General features: G+C 55.8%; 1 protein-coding gene across 1 annotated transcript in view; it reads right to left on the bottom strand.

Moving 5' to 3' along the window:
* cubn (cubilin (intrinsic factor-cobalamin receptor)) overlaps positions 1-19,724 on the bottom strand; it is a 277,880-nt gene that overhangs the window by 70,556 nt on the left and 187,600 nt on the right. The window lies entirely within an intron of this gene.

Here is a 19,724-nt window from a genome sequence, read left to right as displayed (position 1 = left end):
GGGGTCTGATGGGGTCTGAAGGGGTCTGATGGGGTATGAAGGGGTCTGATGGGGTATGAAGGGGTCTGATGGGGTATGAAGGGGTCTGATGGGGTCTGAAGGGGTCTGAAGGGGTCTGATTGGGTATGAAGGGGTCTGATGGGGTATGAAGGGGTCTGATGGGGTCTGATAGGGTCTGAAGGGGTCTGAAGGGGTCTGATTGGGTATGAAGGGGTCTGATGGGGTATGAAGGGGTCTGATGGGGTCTGAAGGGGTCTGATGGTGTCTGAAGGGGTATGAAGGGGTCTGATGGGGTCTGAAGGGGTCTGATGGGGTATGAAGGGGTCTGATGGGGTCTGAAGGGGTCTGATGGGGTCTGAAGGGGTCTGAACGGGTCTGAAGGGGTCTGATTGGGTATGAAGGGGTCTGATGGGGTATGAAGGGGTCTGATGGGGTCTGAAGGGGTCTGAATGGGTCTGAAGGGGTCTGATTGGGTATGAAGGGGTCTGATGGGGTATGAAGGGGTCTGATGGGGTCTGAAGGGGTCTGATTGGGTATGAAGCGGTCTGATGGTGTATGAAGGGGTCTGATGGGGTCTGATGGGGTCTGAAGGGGTCTGATTGGGTATGAAGGGGTCTGAAGGGGTCTGAAGGGGTCTGATTGGGTATGAAGGGGTCTGATGGGGTCTGATGGGGTCTGATGGGGTCTGATGGGGTCTGAAGGGGTCTGATTGGGTATGAAGGGGTCTGAAGGGGTCTGAAGGGGTCTGATTGGGTATGAAGGGGTCTGATGGGGTCTGATGGGGTCTGAAGGGGTCTGAAGGGGTCTGATTGGGTATGAAGGGGTCTGATGGGGTCTGATGGGGTCTGAAGGGGTCTGAAGGGGTCTGAAGGGGTCTGATTGGGTATGAAGGGGTCTGATGGGGTCTGATGGGGTCTGAAGGGGTCTGATTGGGTATGAAGGGGTCTGATGGGGTATGAAGGGGTCTGATGGGGTCTGAAGGGGTCTGATTGGGTATGAAGGGGTCTGATGGGGTATGAAGGGGTCGTATGGGGTATGAAGGGGTCTGATGGGATCTGAAGGGGTCTGATGGGGTCTGAAGGGGTATGAAGGGGTCTGATGGGGTATGAAGGGGTCTGATGGGGTCTGAAGGGGTCTGAACGGGTCTGAAGGGGTCTGATTGGGTATGAAGGGGTCTGATGGGGTATGAAGGGGTCTGATGGGGTATGAAGGGGTCTGATGGGGTCTGAAGGGGTCTGATGGGGTCTGAAGGGGTCTGAACGGGTCTGAAGGGGTCTGATTGGGTATGAAGGGGTCTGATGGGGTATGAAGGGGTCTGATGGGGTCTGAAGGGGTCTGAATGGGTCTGAAGGGGTCTGATTGGGTATGAAGGGGTCTGATGGGGTATGAAGGGGTCTGATGGGGTCTGAAGGGGTCTGATTGGGTATGAAGCGGTCTGATGGGGTATGAAGGGGTCTGATGGGGTCTGATGGGGTCTGAAGGGGTCTGATTGGGTATGAAGGGGTCTGATGGGGTATGAAGGGGTCTGATTGGGTCTGAAGGGGTCTGAAGGGGTCTGATTGGGTATGAAGGGGTCTGATGGGGTATGAAGGGGTCTGATGGGGTCTGATGGGGTCTGAAGGGGTCTGAAGGGGTCTGAAGGGGTCTGATTGGGTATGAAGGGGTCTGATAGGGTATGAAGGGGTCTGATGGGGTATGAAGGGTTCTGATTGGGAATGAAGGGGTCTGATGGGGTATGAAGGGGTCTGATGGGGTCTGAAGGGGTCTGAACGGGTCTGAAGGGGTCTGATTGGGTATGAGGGGGTCTGATGGGGTATGAAGGGGTCTGATGGGGTCGGAAGGGGTCTGAACGGGTCTGAAGGGGTCTGATTGGGTATGAAGGGGTCTGATGGGGTATGAAGGGGTCTGATGGGGTCTGAAGGGGTCTGATTGGGTATGAAGGGGTCTGATGGGGTATGAAGGGGTCTGATGGGGTCTGATGGGGTCTGAAGGGGTCTGATTGGGTATGAAGGGTGTCTGATGGGGTATGAAGGGGTCTGATGGGGTCTGAAGGGGTCTGAAGGGGTCTGATTGGGTATGAAGGCGTCTGATGGGGTATGAAGGGGTCTGATGGGGTCTGATGGGGTCTGAAGGGGTCTGAAGGGGTCTGATTGGGTATGAAGGGGTCTGATGGGGTATGAAGGGGTCTGATGGGGTATGAAGGGGTCTGATGGGGTCTGAAGGGGTCTGATGGGGTCTGAAGGGGTATGAAGGGGTCTGATGGGGTATGAAGGGGTCTGATGGGGTATGAAGGGGTCTGATGGGGTATGAAGGGGTCTGATGGGGTCTGAAGGGGTCTGATGGGGTCTGAAGGGGTCTGAAAGGGTCTGATTGGGTATGAAGGGGTCTGATGGGGTATGAAGGGGTCTGATGGGGTCTGAAGGGGTCTGATGGGGTATGAAGGGGTCTGATGGGGTATGAAGGGGTCTGATGGGGTATGAAGGGGTCTGATGGGGTCTGAAGGGGTCTGAAGGGGTCTGATTGGGTATGAAGGGGTCTGATGGGGTATGAAGGGGTCTGATGGGGTCTGATAGGGTCTGAAGGGGTCTGAAGGGGTCTGATTGGGTATGAAGGGGTCTGATGGGGTATGAAGGGGTCTGATGGGGTCTGAAGGGGTCTGATGGTGTCTGAAGGGGTATGAAGGGGTCTGATGGGGTCTGAAGGGGTCTGATGGGGTATGAAGGGGTCTGATGGGGTCTGAAGGGGTCTGATGGGGTCTGAAGGGGTCTGAACGGGTCTGAAGGGGTCTGATTGGGTATGAAGGGGTCTGATGGGGTATGAAGGGGTCTGATGGGGTCTGAAGGGGTCTGAATGGGTCTGAAGGGGTCTGATTGGGTATGAAGGGGTCTGATGGGGTATGAAGGGGTCTGATGGGGTCTGAAGGGGTCTGATTGGGTATGAAGCGGTCTGATGGGGTATGAAGGGGTCTGATGGGGTCTGATGGGGTCTGAAGGGGTCTGATTGGGTATGAAGGGGTCTGAAGGGGTCTGAAGGGGTCTGATTGGGTATGAAGGGGTCTGATGGGGTCTGATGGGGTCTGAAGGGGTCTGAAGGGGTCTGATTGGGTATGAAGGGGTCTGATGGGGTCTGATGGGGTCTGAAGGGGTCTGAAGGGGTCTGAAGGGGTCTGATTGGGTATGAAGGGGTCTGATGGGGTCTGATGGGGTCTGAAGGGGTCTGATTGGGTATGAAGGGGTCTGATGGGGTATGAAGGGGTCTGATGGGGTCTGATGGGGTCTGAAGGGGTCTGATTGGGTATGAAGGGGTCTGATGGGGTATGAAGGGGTCGTATGGGGTATGAAGGGGTCTGATGGGATCTGAAGGGGTCTGATGGGGTCTGAAGGGGTATGAAGGGGTCTGATGGGGTATGAAGGGGTCTGATGGGGTCTGAAGGGGTCTGAACGGGTCTGAAGGGGTCTGATTGGGTATGAAGGGGTCTGATGGGGTATGAAGGGGTCTGATGGGGTATGAAGGGGTCTGATGGGGTCTGAAGGGGTCTGATGGGGTCTGAAGGGGTCTGAACGGGTCTGAAGGGGTCTGATTGGGTATGAAGGGGTCTGATGGGGTATGAAGGGGTCTGATGGGGTCTGAAGGGGTCTGAACGGGTCTGAAGGGGTCTGATTGGGTATGAAGGGGTCTGATGGGGTATGAAGGGGTCTGATGGGGTCTGAAGGGGTCTGATTGGGTATGAAGGGGTCTGATGGGGTATGAAGGGGTCTGATGGGGTCTGATGGGGTCTGAAGGGGTCTGAAGGGGTCTGAAGGGGTCTGATTGGGTATGATGGGGTCTGAAGGGGTCTGATTGGGTATGAAGGGGTCTGATGGGGTATGAAGGGGTCTGATGGGGTCTGATGGGGTCTGAAGGGGTCTGATTGGGTATGAAGGGGTCTGATGGGGTCTGAAGGGGTCTGATGGGGTCTGAAGGGGTATGAAGGGGTCTGATGGGATATGAAGGGGTCTGATGGGGTCTGAAGGGGTCTGAACGGGTCTGAAGGGGTCTGATTGGGTATGAAGGGGTCTGATGGGGTATGAAGGGGTCTGATGGGGTATGAAGGGGTCTGATGGGGTCTGAAGGGGTCTGATGGGGTCTGAAGGGGTCTGAACGGGTCTGAAGGGGTTTGATTGGGTATGAAGGGGTCTGATGGGGTATGAAGGGGTCTGATGGGGTCTGAAGGGGTATGAACGGGTCTGAAGGGGTCTGATTGGGTATGAAGGGGTCTGATGGGGTATGAAGGGGTCTGATGGGGTCTGAAGGGGTCTGATTGGGTATGAAGGGGTCTGATGGGGTATGAAGGGGTCTGATGGGGTCGGTCTGATGGGGTCTGAAGGGGTCTGATTGGGTATGAAGGGGTCTGATGGGGTATGAAGGGGTCTGATGGGGTCTGATTGGGCATGAAGGGGTCTGATGGGGTATGAAGGGGTCTGATGGGGTCTGACGGGGTCTGAACGGGTCTGAAGGGGTCTGATTGGGTATGAAGGGGTCTGATGGGGTATGAAGGGGTCTGATGGGGTCTGAAGGGTTCTGATGGGGTATGAAGGGGTCTGATGGGGTATGAAGGGGTCTGATGGGGTATGAAGGGGTCTGATGGGGTCTGAAGGGGTCTGAAAGGGTCTGATTGGGTATGAAGGGGTCTGATGGGGTATGAAGGGGTCTGATGGGGTCTGATAGGGTCTGAAGGGGTCTGATTGGGTATGAAGGGGTCTGATGGGGTATGAAGGGGTCTGATGGGGTCTGAAGGGGTCTGATTGGGTATGAAGCGGTCTGATGGGGTATGAAGGGGTCTGATGGGGTCTGATGGGGTCTGAAGGGGTCTGATTGGGTATGAAGGGGTCTGAAGGGGTCTGAAGGGGTCTGATTGGGTATGAAGGGGTCTGATGGGGTCTGATGGGGTCTGAAGGGGTCTGAAGGGGTCTGATTGGGTATGAAGGGGTCTGATGGGGTCTGATGGGGTCTGAAGGGGTCTGAAGGGGTCTGAAGGGGTCTGATTGGGTATGAAGGGGTCTGATGGGGTCTGATGGGGTCTGAAGGGGTCTGATTGGGTATGAAGGGGTCTGATGGGGTATGAAGGGGTCTGATGGGGTCTGATGGGGTCTGAAGGGGTCTGATTGGGTATGAAGGGGTCTGATGGGGTATGAAGGGGTCGTATGGGGTATGAAGGGGTCTGATGGGATCTGAAGGGGTCTGATGGGGTCTGAAGGGGTATGAAGGGGTCTGATGGGGTATGAAGGGGTCTGATGGGGTCTGAAGGGGTCTGAACGGGTCTGAAGGGGTCTGATTGGGTATGAAGGGGTCTGATGGGGTATGAAGGGGTCTGATGGGGTATGAAGGGGTCTGATGGGGTCTGAAGGGGTCTGATGGGGTCTGAAGGGGTCTGAACGGGTCTGAAGGGGTCTGATTGGGTATGAAGGGGTCTGATGGGGTATGAAGGGGTCTGATGGGGTCTGAAGGGGTCTGAACGGGTCTGAAGGGGTCTGATTGGGTATGAAGGGGTCTGATGGGGTATGAAGGGGTCTGATGGGGTCTGAAGGGGTCTGATTGGGTATGAAGGGGTCTGATGGGGTATGAAGGGGTCTGATGGGGTCTGATGGGGTCTGAAGGGGTCTGAAGGGGTCTGAAGGGGTCTGATTGGGTATGATGGGGTCTGAAGGGGTCTGATTGGGTATGAAGGGGTCTGATGGGGTATGAAGGGGTCTGATGGGGTCTGATGGGGTCTGAAGGGGTCTGATTGGGTATGAAGGGGTCTGATGGGGTCTGAAGGGGTCTGATGGGGTCTGAAGGGGTATGAAGGGGTCTGATGGGATATGAAGGGGTCTGATGGGGTCTGAAGGGGTCTGAACGGGTCTGAAGGGGTCTGATTGGGTATGAAGGGGTCTGATGGGGTATGAAGGGGTCTGATGGGGTATGAAGGGGTCTGATGGGGTCTGAAGGGGTCTGATGGGGTCTGAAGGGGTCTGAACGGGTCTGAAGGGGTTTGATTGGGTATGAAGGGGTCTGATGGGGTATGAAGGGGTCTGATGGGGTCTGAAGGGGTATGAACGGGTCTGAAGGGGTCTGATTGGGTATGAAGGGGTCTGATGGGGTATGAAGGGGTCTGATGGGGTCTGAAGGGGTCTGATTGGGTATGAAGGGGTCTGATGGGGTATGAAGGGGTCTGATGGGGTCTGATGGGGTCTGAAGGGGTCTGATTGGGTATGAAGGGGTCTGATGGGGTATGAAGGGGTCTGATGGGGTCTGATTGGGCATGAAGGGGTCTGATGGGGTATGAAGGGGTCTGATGGGGTCTGACGGGGTCTGAACGGGTCTGAAGGGGTCTGATTGGGTATGAAGGGGTCTGATGGGGTATGAAGGGGTCTGATGGGGTCTGAAGGGTTCTGATGGGGTATGAAGGGGTCTGATGGGGTATGAAGGGGTCTGATGGGGTATGAAGGGGTCTGATGGGGTCTGAAGGGGTCTGAAAGGGTCTGATTGGGTATGAAGGGGTCTGATGGGGTATGAAGGGGTCTGATGGGGTCTGATAGGGTCTGAAGGGGTCTGATTGGGTATGAAGGGGTCTGATGGGGTATGAAGGGGTCTGATGGGGTATGAAGGGGTCTGATGGGGTCTGAAGGGGTCTGATGGGGTCTGAAGGGGTCTGATGGGGTCTGAAGGGGTCTGATGGGGTATGAAGGGGTCTGATGGGGTATGAAGGGGTCTGATGGGGTCTGAAGGGGTCTGATGGGGTCTGAAGGGGTCTGAACGGGTCTGAAGGGGTCTGATTGGGTGTGAAGGGGTCTGATGGGGTATGAAGGGGTCTGATGGGGTCTGATGGTGTCTGAAGGGGTCTGAAGGGGTCTGAAGGGGTCTGATTGGGTATGAAGGGGTCTGATGGGGTATGAAGGGGTCTGATGGGGTATGAAGGGGTCTGATGGGGTCTGAAGGGGTCTGATGGGGTCTGAAGGGGTATGAAGGGGTCTGATGGGGTATGAAGGGGTCTGATGGGGTCTGAAGGGGTCTGAACGGGTCTGAAGGGGTCTGATTGGGTATGAAGGCTTCTGATGGGGTATGAAGGGGTCTGATGGGGTATGAAGGGGTCTGATGGGGTCTGAAGGGGTCTGATGGGGTCTGAAGGGGTCTGAACGGGTCTGAAGGGGTCTGATTGGGTATGAAGGGGTCTGATGGGGTATGAAGGGGTCTGATGGGGTCTGAAGGGGTCTGAACGGGTCTGAAGGGGTCTGATTGGGTATGAAGGGGTCTGATGGGGTATGAAGGGGTCTGATGGGGTCTGAAGGGGTCTGATTGGGTATGAAGGGGTCTGATGGGGTATGAAGGGGTCTGATGGGGTCTGATGGGGTCTGAAGGGGTCTGATTGGGTATGAAGGGGTCTGATGGGGTATGAAGGGGTCTGATGGGGTCTGATTGGGCATGAAGGGGTCTGATGGGGTATGAAGGGGTCTGATGGGGTCTGACGGGGTCTGAACGGGTCTGAAGGGGTCTGAAGGGGTCTGATTGGGTATGAAGGGGTCTGATGGGGTATGAAGGGGTCTGATGGGGTCTGAAGGGGTCTGATGGGGTATGAAGGGGTCTGATGGGGTATGAAGGGGTCTGATGGGGTATGAAGGGGTCTGATGGGGTCTGAAGGGGTCTGAAAGGGTCTGATTGGGTATGAAGGGGTCTGATGGGGTATGAAGGGGTCTGATGGGGTATGAAGGGGTCTGATGGGGTCTGAAGGGGTCTGATGGGGTCTGAAGGGGTCTGAACGGGTCTGAAGGGGTCTGATTGGGTATGAAGGGGTCTGATGGGGTATGAAGGGGTCTGATGGGGTCTGATGGGGTCTGAAGGGGTCTGAAGGGGTCTGAAGGGGTCTGATTGGGTATGAAGGGGTCTGATGGGGTATGAAGGGGTCTGATGGGGTATGAAGGGGTCTGATGGGGTCTGAAGGGGTCTGATGGGTTCTGAAGGGGTATGAAGGGGTCTGATGGGGTATGAAGGGGTCTGATGGGGTCTGAAGGGGTCTGAACGGGTCTGAAGGGGTCTGATTGGGTATAAAGGGGTCTGATGGGGTATGAAGGGGTCTGATGGGGTCTGAAGGGGTCTGATGGGGTCTGAAGGGGTCTGAACGGGTCTGAAGGGGTCTGATTGGGTATGAAGGGGTCTGATGGGGTATGAAGGGGTCTGATGGGGTCGGATGGGATCTGAAGGGGTCTGAAGGGGTCTGAAGGTGTCTGATTGGGTATGAAGGGGTCTGATGGGGTATGAAGGGGTCTGATGGGGTATGAAGGGGTCTGATGGGGTCTGAAGGGGTCTGATGGGGTCTGAAGGGGTATGAAGGGGTCTGATGGGGTATGAAGGGGTCTGATGGGGTCTGAAGGGGTCTGAACGTGTCTGAAGGGGTCTGATGGGGTATGAAGGGGTCTGATGGGGTATGAAGGGGTCTGATGGGGTCTGAAGGGGTCTGATGGGGTCTGAAGGGGTCTGAACGGGTCTGAAGGGGTCTGATTGGGTATAAAGGGGTCTGATGGGGTATGAAGGGGTCTGATGGGGTCTGAAGGGGTCTGAACGGGTCTGAAGGGGTCTGATTGGGTATGAAGGGGTCTGATGGGGTATGAAGGGGTCTGATGGGGTCTGAAGGGGTCTGATTGGGTATGAAGGGGTCTGATGGGGTATGAAGGGGTCTGATGGGGTCTGAAGGGGTCTGATTGGGTATGAAGGGGTCTGATGGGGTATGAAGGGGTCTGATGGGGTCTGATTGGGTATGAAGGGGTCTGATGGGGTATGAAGGGGTCTAATGGGGTCTGAAGGGGTCTGAACGGGTCTGAAGGGGTCTGATTGGGTATGAAGGGGTCTGATGGGGTATGAAGGGGTCTGATGGGGTCTGAAGGGGTCTGATTGGGTATGAAGGGGTCTGATGGGGTATGAAGGGGTCTGATGGGGTCTGATGGGGTCTGAAGGGGTCTGATTGGGTATGAAGGGGTCTGATGGGGTATGAAGGGGTCTGATGGGGTCTGAAGGGGTCTGAAGGGGTCTGATTGGGTATGAAGGGGTCTGATGGGGTATGAAGGGGTCTGATGGGGTCTGATGGGGTCTGAAGGGGTCTGAAGGGGTCTGAAGGGGTCTGATTGGGTATGAAGGGGTCTGATGAGGTATGAAGGGGTCTAATGGGGTATGAAGGGGTCTGATGGGGTATGAAGGGGTCTGATGGGGTCTGAAGGGGTCTGATGGGGTCTGAAGGGGTATGAAGGGGTCTGATGGGGTATGAAGGGGTCTGATGGGGTCTGAAGGGGTCTGAACGGGTCTGAAGGGGTCTGATTGGGTATGAAGGGGTCTGATGGGGTATGAAGGGGTCTGATGGGGTCTGAAGGGGTCTGATGGGGTCTGAAGGGGTCTGAACGGGTATGAAGGGGTCAAATTGGGTATGAAGGGGTCTGATGGGGTATGAAGGGGTCTGATGGGGTCTGAAGGGGTCTGAACGGGTCTGAGGGGGTCTGATTGGGTATGAAGGGGTCTGATGGGGTATGAAGGGGTCTGATGGGGTCTGAAGGGGTCTGATTGGGTATGAAGGGGTCTGATGGGGTATGAAGGGGTCTGATGGGGTCTGATGGGGTCTGAAGGGGTCTGATTGGGTATGAAGGGGTCTGATGGGGTATGAAGGGGTCGTATGGGGTATGAAGGGGTCTGATGGGGTCTGAAGGGGTCTGATGGGGTCTGAAGGGGTATGAAGGGGTCTGATGGGGTATGAAGGGGTCTGATGGGGTCTGAAGGGGTCTGAACGGGTCTGAAGGGGTCTGATTGGGTATGAAGGGGTCTGATGGGGTATGAAGGGGTCTGATGGGGTATGAAGGGGTCTGATGGGGTCTGAAGGGGTCTGATGGGGTCTGAAGGGGTCTGAACGGGTCTGAAGGGGTCTGATTGGGTATGAAGGAGTCTGATGGGGTATGAAGGGGTCTGATGGGGTCTGAAGGGGTCTGAACGGGTCTGAAGGGGTCTGATTGGGTATGAAGGGGTCTGATGGGGTATGAAGGGGTCTGATGGGGTCTGAAGGGGTCTGATTGGGTATGAAGGGGTCTGATGGGGTATGAAGGGGTCTGATGGGGTCTGATGGGGTCTGAAGGGGTCTGATTGGGTATGAAGGGGTCTGATGGGGTATGAAGGGGTCTGATGGGGTCTGATTGGGCATGAAGGGGTCTGATGGGGTATGAAGGGGTCTGATGGGGTCTGACGGGGTCTGAACGGGTCTGAAGGGGTCTGATGGGGTATGAAGGGGTCTGATGGGGTTTGAAGGGGTATTATGTGGTATGAAGGGGTCTGATGGGGTTTGAAGGGGTCTGAAGGGGTATGAAGGGTTCTGATGGGGTATGAAGGGGTCTGATGGGGTCTGATGGGGTATGAAGGGGTCTGAAAGGGTATGAAGGGGTCTGATGGGGTATGAAGGGGTCTGATGGGGTATGAAGGGGTCTGATAGGGTCTGAAGGGGTCTGATGGGGTATGAAGGGGTCTGATGGGGTCTGAAGGGGTCTGAAGGGGTCTGATGGGGTATGAAGGGGTCTGACGGGGTATGAAGGGGTCTGATTGGGTATGAAGGGGTCTGATGGGGTTTGAAGGGGTCTGATGGGGTCTGAAGGGGTATGAAGGGGTCTGATGGGGTATGAAGGGGTCTGATGGGGTATGAAGAGGTCTAATGGGGTATGAAGAGGTCTAATGGGGTATGAAGGGGTCTGATGGGGTATGAAGGGGTCTGATGGGGTATGAAGGGGTCAGATTGGGTATGAAGGGGTCAGATTGGGTATGAAGGGGTCTGATGGGGTCTGAAGGGGTCTGAAGGGGTCTGAAGGGGTATGAAGGGGTCTGATGGGGTATGAAGAGGTCTGATGGGGTATGAAAGGGTCTGATGGGGTCTGAAGGGGTCTGATGGGGTCTGAAGGGGTCTGATGGGGTATGAAGGGGTCTGATGGGGTCTGATGGGGTATGAAGGGGTCTGATGGGGTCTGATGGGGTCTGAAGGGGTCTGATTGGGTCTGAAGGGGTATGAAGGGGTCTCATGGGGTATGAAGGGGTCTGATGGGGTATGAAGGGGTCTGATGGGGTAAGAAGGGGTCTGTTGGGGTATGAAGGGGTCTGAACGGGTCTGAAGGGGTCTGATTGGGTATGAAGGGGTCTGATGGGGTATGAAGGGGTCTGATGGGGTCTGATGGGGTCTGAACGGGTCTGAAGGGGTCTGATTGGGTATGAAGGGGTCTGATGGGGTCTGAAGGGATCTGATTGGGTATGAAGGGGTCTGATGGGGTATGAAGGGGTCTGATGGGGTCTGATGGGGTCTGAAGGGGTCTGATTGGGTATGAAGGGGTCTGATGGGGTATGAAGGGGTCTGATTGGGTCTGAAGGGGTCTGATTGGGTATGAAGGGGTCTGATGGGGTATGAAGGGGTCTGATGGGGTCTGATGGGGTCTGAAGGGGTCTGAAGGGGTCTGAAGGGGTCTGATTGGGTATGAAGGGGTCTGATGGGGTATGAAGGGGTCTGATGGGGTATGAAGGGTTCTGATTGGGTATGAAGGGGTCTGATGGGGTATGAAGGGGTCTGATGGGGTCTGAACGGGTCTGAAGGGGTCTGAAGGGGTCTGAACGGGTCTGAAGGGGTCTGATTGGGTATGAGGGGGTCTGATGGGGTATGAAGGGGTCTGATGGGGTCGGAAGGGGTCTGAACGGGTCTGAAGGGGTCTGATTGGGTATGAAGGGGTCTGATGGGGTATGAAGGGGTCTGATGGGGTCTGAAGGGGTCTGATTGGGTATGAAGGGGTCTGATGGGGTATGAAGGGGTCTGATGGGGTCTGATGGGGTCTGAAGGGGTCTGATTGGGTATGAAGGGTGTCTGATGGGGTATGAAGGGGTCTGATGGGGTCTGAAGGGGTCTGAAGGGGTCTGATTGGGTATGAAGGCGTCTGATGGGGTATGAAGGGGTCTGATGGGGTCTGATGGGGTCTGAAGGGGTCTGAAGGGGTCTGATTGGGTATGAAGGGGTCTGATGGGGTATGAAGGGGTCTGATGGGGTATGAAGGGGTCTGATGGGGTCTGAAGGGGTCTGATGGGGTCTGAAGGGGTATGAAGGGGTCTGATGGGGTATGAAGGGGTCTGATGGGGTATGAAGGGGTCTGATGGGGTATGAAGGGGTCTGATGGGGTCTGAAGGGGTCTGATGGGGTCTGAAGGGGTCTGAAAGGGTCTGATTGGGTATGAAGGGGTCTGATGGGGTATGAAGGGGTCTGATGGGGTCTGAAGGGGTCTGATGGGGTATGAAGGGGTCTGATGGGGTATGAAGGGGTCTGATGGGGTATGAAGGGGTCTGATGGGGTCTGAAGGGGTCTGAAGGGGTCTGATTGGGTATGAAGGGGTCTGATGGGGTATGAAGGGGTCTGATGGGGTCTGATAGGGTCTGAAGGGGTCTGAAGGGGTCTGATTGGGTATGAAGGGGTCTGATGGGGTATGAAGGGGTCTGATGGGGTCTGAAGGGGTCTGATGGTGTCTGAAGGGGTATGAAGGGGTCTGATGGGGTCTGAAGGGGTCTGATGGGGTATGAAGGGGTCTGATGGGGTCTGAAGGGGTCTGATGGGGTCTGAAGGGGTCTGAACGGGTCTGAAGGGGTCTGATTGGGTATGAAGGGGTCTGATGGGGTATGAAGGGGTCTGATGGGGTCTGAAGGGGTCTGAATGGGTCTGAAGGGGTCTGATTGGGTATGAAGGGGTCTGATGGGGTATGAAGGGGTCTGATGGGGTCTGAAGGGGTCTGATTGGGTATGAAGCGGTCTGATGGGGTATGAAGGGGTCTGATGGGGTCTGATGGGGTCTGAAGGGGTCTGATTGGGTATGAAGGGGTCTGAAGGGGTCTGAAGGGGTCTGATTGGGTATGAAGGGGTCTGATGGGGTCTGATGGGGTCTGATGGGGTCTGATGGGGTCTGAAGGGGTCTGATTGGGTATGAAGGGGTCTGAAGGGGTCTGAAGGGGTCTGATTGGGTATGAAGGGGTCTGATGGGGTCTGATGGGGTCTGAAGGGGTCTGAAGGGGTCTGATTGGGTATGAAGGGGTCTGATGGGGTCTGATGGGGTCTGAAGGGGTCTGAAGGGGTCTGAAGGGGTCTGATTGGGTATGAAGGGGTCTGATGGGGTCTGATGGGGTCTGAAGGGGTCTGATTGGGTATGAAGGGGTCTGATGGGGTATGAAGGGGTCTGATGGGGTCTGATGGGGTCTGAAGGGGTCTGATTGGGTATGAAGGGGTCTGATGGGGTATGAAGGGGTCGTATGGGGTATGAAGGGGTCTGATGGGATCTGAAGGGGTCTGATGGGGTCTGAAGGGGTATGAAGGGGTCTGATGGGGTATGAAGGGGTCTGATGGGGTCTGAAGGGGTCTGAACGGGTCTGAAGGGGTCTGATTGGGTATGAAGGGGTCTGATGGGGTATGAAGGGGTCTGATGGGGTATGAAGGGGTCTGATGGGGTCTGAAGGGGTCTGATGGGGTCTGAAGGGGTCTGAACGGGTCTGAAGGGGTCTGATTGGGTATGAAGGGGTCTGATGGGGTATGAAGGGGTCTGATGGGGTCTGAAGGGGTCTGAATGGGTCTGAAGGGGTCTGATTGGGTATGAAGGGGTCTGATGGGGTATGAAGGGGTCTGATGGGGTCTGAAGGGGTCTGATTGGGTATGAAGCGGTCTGATGGGGTATGAAGGGGTCTGATGGGGTCTGATGGGGTCTGAAGGGGTCTGATTGGGTATGAAGGGGTCTGATGGGGTATGAAGGGGTCTGATTGGGTCTGAAGGGGTCTGAAGGGGTCTGATTGGGTATGAAGGGGTCTGATGGGGTATGAAGGGGTCTGATGGGGTCTGATGGGGTCTGAAGGGGTCTGAAGGGGTCTGAAGGGGTCTGATTGGGTATGAAGGGGTCTGATAGGGTATGAAGGGGTCTGATGGGGTATGAAGGGTTCTGATTGGGAATGAAGGGGTCTGATGGGGTATGAAGGGGTCTGATGGGGTCTGAAGGGGTCTGAACGGGTCTGAAGGGGTCTGATTGGGTATGAGGGGGTCTGATGGGGTATGAAGGGGTCTGATGGGGTCGGAAGGGGTCTGAACGGGTCTGAAGGGGTCTGATTGGGTATGAAGGGGTCTGATGGGGTATGAAGGGGTCTGATGGGGTCTGAAGGGGTCTGATTGGGTATGAAGGGGTCTGATGGGGTATGAAGGGGTCTGATGGGGTCTGATGGGGTCTGAAGGGGTCTGATTGGGTATGAAGGGTGTCTGATGGGGTATGAAGGGGTCTGATGGGGTCTGAAGGGGTCTGAAGGGGTCTGATTGGGTATGAAGGCGTCTGATGGGGTATGAAGGGGTCTGATGGGGTCTGATGGGGTCTGAAGGGGTCTGAAGGGGTCTGATTGGGTATGAAGGGGTCTGATGGGGTATGAAGGGGTCTGATGGGGTATGAAGGGGTCTGATGGGGTCTGAAGGGGTCTGATGGGGTCTGAAGGGGTATGAAGGGGTCTGATGGGGTATGAAGGGGTCTGATGGGGTATGAAGGGGTCTGATGGGGTATGAAGGGGTCTGATGGGGTCTGAAGGGGTCTGATGGGGTCTGAAGGGGTCTGAAAGGGTCTGATTGGGTATGAAGGGGTCTGATGGGGTATGAAGGGGTCTGATGGGGTCTGAAGGGGTCTGATGGGGTATGAAGGGGTCTGATGGGGTATGAAGGGGTCTGATGGGGTATGAAGGGGTCTGATGGGGTCTGAAGGGGTCTGAAGGGGTCTGATTGGGTATGAAGGGGTCTGATGGGGTATGAAGGGGTCTGATGGGGTCTGATAGGGTCTGAAGGGGTCTGAAGGGGTCTGATTGGGTATGAAGGGGTCTGATGGGGTATGAAGGGGTCTGATGGGGTCTGAAGGGGTCTGATGGTGTCTGAAGGGGTATGAAGGGGTCTGATGGGGTCTGAAGGGGTCTGATGGGGTATGAAGGGGTCTGATGGGGTCTGAAGGGGTCTGATGGGGTCTGAAGGGGTCTGAACGGGTCTGAAGGGGTCTGATTGGGTATGAAGGGGTCTGATGGGGTATGAAGGGGTCTGATGGGGTCTGAAGGGGTCTGAATGGGTCTGAAGGGGTCTGATTGGGTATGAAGGGGTCTGATGGGGTATGAAGGGGTCTGATGGGGTCTGAAGGGGTCTGATTGGGTATGAAGCGGTCTGATGGGGTATGAAGGGGTCTGATGGGGTCTGATGGGGTCTGAAGGGGTCTGATTGGGTATGAAGGGGTCTGAAGGGGTCTGAAGGGGTCTGATTGGGTATGAAGGGGTCTGATGGGGTCTGATGGGGTCTGAAGGGGTCTGAAGGGGTCTGATTGGGTATGAAGGGGTCTGATGGGGTCTGATGGGGTCTGAAGGGGTCTGAAGGGGTCTGAAGGGGTCTGATTGGGTATGAAGGGGTCTGATGGGGTCTGATGGGGTCTGAAGGGGTCTGATTGGGTATGAAGGGGTCTGATGGGGTATGAAGGGGTCTGATGGGGTCTGATGGGGTCTGAAGGGGTCTGATTGGGTATGAAGGGGTCTGATGGGGTATGAAGGGGTCGTATGGGGTATGAAGGGGTCTGATGGGATCTGAAGGGGTCTGATGGGGTCTGAAGGGGTATGAAGGGGTCTGATGGGGTATGAAGGGGTCTGATGGGGTCTGAAGGGGTCTGAACGGGTCTGAAGGGGTCTGATTGGGTATGAAGGGGTCTGATGGGGTATGAAGGGGTCTGATGGGGTATGAAGGGGTCTGATGGGGTCTGAAGGGGTCTGATGGGGTCTGAAGGGGTCTGAACGGGTCTGAAGGGGTCTGATTGGGTATGAAGGGGTCTGATGGGGTATGAAGGGGTCTGATGGGGTCTGAAGGGGTCTGAACGGGTCTGAAGGGGTCTGATTGGGTATGAAGGGGTCTGATGGGGTATGAAGGGGTCTGATGGGGTCTGAAGGGGTCTGATTGGGTATGAAGGGGTCTGATGGGGTATGAAGGGGTCTGATGGGGTCTGATGGGGTCTGAAGGGGTCTGAAGGGGTCTGAAGGGGTCTGATTGGGTATGATGGGGTCTGAAGGGGTCTGATTGGGTATGAAGGGGTCTGATGGGGTATGAAGGGGTCTGATGGGGTCTGATGGGGTCTGAAGGGGTCTGATTGGGTATGAAGGGGTCTGATGGGGTCTGAAGGGGTCTGATGGGGTCTGAAGGGGTATGAAGGGGTCTGATGGGATATGAAGGGGTCTGATGGGGTCTGAAGGGGTCTGAACGGGTCTGAAGGGGTCTGATTGGGTATGAAGGGGTCTGATGGGGTATGAAGGGGTCTGATGGGGTATGAAGGGGTCTGATGGGGTCTGAAGGGGTCTGATGGGGTCTGAAGGGGTCTGAACGGGTCTGAAGGGGTTTGATTGGGTATGAAGGGGTCTGATGGGGTATGAAGGGGTCTGATGGGGTCTGAAGGGGTATGAACGGGTCTGAAGGGGTCTGATTGGGTATGAAGGGGTCTGATGGGGTATGAAGGGGTCTGATGGGGTCTGAAGGGGTCTGATTGGGTATGAAGGGGTCTGATGGGGTATGAAGGGGTCTGATGGGGTCTGATGGGGTCTGAAGGGGTCTGATTGGGTATGAAGGGGTCTGATGGGGTATGAAGGGGTCTGATGGGGTCTGATTGGGCATGAAGGGGTCTGATGGGGTATGAAGGGGTCTGATGGGGTCTGACGGGGTCTGAACGGGTCTGAAGGGGTCTGATTGGGTATGAAGGGGTCTGATGGGGTATGAAGGGGTCTGATGGGGTCTGAAGGGTTCTGATGGGGTATGAAGGGGTCTGATGGGGTATGAAGGGGTCTGATGGGGTATGAAGGGGTCTGATGGGGTCTGAAGGGGTCTGAAAGGGTCTGATTGGGTATGAAGGGGTCTGATGGGGTATGAAGGGGTCTGATGGGGTCTGATAGGGTCTGAAGGGGTCTGATTGGGTATGAAGGGGTCTGATGGGGTATGAAGGGGTCTGATGGGGTCTGAAGGGGTCTGATTGGGTATGAAGCGGTCTGATGGGGTATGAAGGGGTCTGATGGGGTCTGATGGGGTCTGAAGGGGTCTGATTGGGTATGAAGGGGTCTGAAGGGGTCTGAAGGGGTCTGATTGGGTATGAAGGGGTCTGATGGGGTCTGATGGGGTCTGAAGGGGTCTGAAGGGGTCTGATTGGGTATGAAGGGGTCTGATGGGGTCTGATGGGGTCTGAAGGGGTCTGAAGGGGTCTGAAGGGGTCTGATTGGGTATGAAGGGGTCTGATGGGGTCTGATGGGGTCTGAAGGGGTCTGATTGGGTATGAAGGGGTCTGATGGGGTATGAAGGGGTCTGATGGGGTCTGATGGGGTCTGAAGGGGTCTGATTGGGTATGAAGGGGTCTGATGGGGTATGAAGGGGTCGTATGGGGTATGAAGGGGTCTGATGGGATCTGAAGGGGTCTGATGGGGTCTGAAGGGGTATGAAGGGGTCTGATGGGGTATGAAGGGGTCTGATGGGGTCTGAAGGGGTCTGAACGGGTCTGAAGGGGTCTGATTGGGTATGAAGGGGTCTGATGGGGTATGAAGGGGTCTGATGGGGTCTGAAGGGGTCTGATTGGGTATGAAGGGGTCTGATGGGGTATGAAGGGGTCTGATGGGGTCTGATGGGGTCTGAAGGGGTCTGAAGGGGTCTGAAGGGGTCTGATTGGGTATGATGGGGTCTGAAGGGGTCTGATTGGGTATGAAGGGGTCTGATGGGGTATGAAGGGGTCTGATGGGGTCTGATGGGGTCTGAAGGGGTCTGATTGGGTATGAAGGGGTCTGATGGGGTCTGAAGGGGTCTGATGGGGTCTGAAGGGGTATGAAGGGGTCTGATGGGATATGAAGGGGTCTGATGGGGTCTGAAGGGGTCTGAACGGGTCTGAAGGGGTCTGATTGGGTATGAAGGGGTCTGATGGGGTATGAAGGGGTCTGATGGGGTATGAAGGGGTCTGATGGGGTCTGAAGGGGTCTGATGGGGTCTGAAGGGGTCTGAACGGGTCTGAAGGGGTTTGATTGGGTATGAAGGGGTCTGATGGGGTATGAAGGGGTCTGATGGGGTCTGAAGGGGTATGAACGGGTCTGAAGGGGTCTGATTGGGTATGAAGGGGTCTGATGGGGTATGAAGGGGTCTGATGGGGTCTGAAGGGGTCTGATTGGGTATGAAGGGGTCTGATGGGGTATGAAGGGGTCTGATGGGGTCTGATGGGGTCTGAAGGGGTCTGATTGGGTATGAAGGGGTCTGATGGGGTATGAAGGGGTCTGATGGGGTCTGATTGGGCATGAAGGGGTCTGATGGGGTATGAAGGGGTCTGATGGGGTCTGACGGGGTCTGAACGGGTCTGAAGGGGTCTGATTGGGTATGAAGGGGTCTGATGGGGTATGAAGGGGTCTGATGGGGTCTGAAGGGTTCTGATGGGGTATGAAGGGGTCTGATGGGGTATGAAGGGGTCTGATGGGGTATGAAGGGGTCTGATGGGGTCTGAAGGGGTCTGAAAGGGTCTGATTGGGTATGAAGGGGTCTGATGGGGTATGAAGGGGTCTGATGGGGTCTGATAGGGTCTGAAGGGGTCTGATTGGGTATGAAGGGGTCTGATGGGGTATGAAGGGGTCTGATGGGGTATGAAGGGGTCTGATGGGGTCTGAAGGGGTCTGATGGGGTCTGAAGGGGTCTGATGGGGTCTGAAGGGGTCTGATGGGGTATGAAGGGGTCTGATGGGGTATGAAGGGGTCTGATGGGGTCTGAAGGGGTCTGATGGGGTCTGAAGGGGTCTGAACGGGTCTGAAGGGGTCTGATTGGGTGTGAAGGGGTCTGATGGGGTATGAAGGGGTCTGATGGGGTCTGATGGTGTCTGAAGGGGTCTGAAGGGGTCTGAAGGGGTCTGATTGGGTATGAAGGGGTCTGATGGGGTATGAAGGGGTCTGATGGGGTATGAAGGGGTCTGATGGGGTCTGAAGGGGTCTGATGGGGTCTGAAGGGGTATGAAGGGGTCTGATGGGGTATGAAGGGGTCTGATGGGGTCTGAAGGGGTCTGAACGGGTCTGAAGGGGTCTGATTGGGTATGAAGGCTTCTGATGGGGTATGAAGGGGTCTGATGGGGTATGAAGGGGTCTGATGGGGTCTGAAGGGGTCTGATGGGGTCTGAAGGGGTCTGAACGGGTCTGAAGGGGTCTGATTGGGTATGAAGGGGTCTGATGGGGTATGAAGGGGTCTGATGGGGTCTGAAGGGGTCTGAACGGGTCTGAAGGGGTCTGATTGGGTATGAAGGGGTCTGATGGGGTATGAAGGGGTCTGATGGGGTCTGAAGGGGTCTGATTGGGTATGAAGGGGTCTGATGGGGTATGAAGGGGTCTGATGGGGTCTGATGGGGTCTGAAGGGGTCTGATTGGGTATGAAGGGGTCTGATGGGGTATGAAGGGGTCTGATGGGGTCTGATTGGGCATGAAGGGGTCTGATGGGGTATGAAGGGGTCTGATGGGGTCTGACGGGGTCTGAACGGGTCTGAAGGGGTCTGAAGGGGTCTGATTGGGTATGAAGGGGTCTGATGGGGTATGAAGGGGTCTGATGGGGTCTGAAGGGGTCTGATGGGGTATGAAGGGGTCTGATGGGGTATGAAGGGGTCTGATGGGGTATGAAGGGGTCTGATGGGGTCT

Source organism: Eucyclogobius newberryi, unplaced genomic scaffold, assembly GCF_026437365.1.
Source record: "Eucyclogobius newberryi isolate DKJ021-1_F unplaced genomic scaffold, fEucNew1.0.hap1 SCAF_18, whole genome shotgun sequence".
Classification (NCBI taxonomy): domain Eukaryota; kingdom Metazoa; phylum Chordata; class Actinopteri; order Gobiiformes; family Gobiidae; genus Eucyclogobius; species Eucyclogobius newberryi.
The sequence above is the reverse complement of the archived record's forward strand: the minus strand, read 5'-3'. Positions and strand labels throughout refer to the sequence as shown.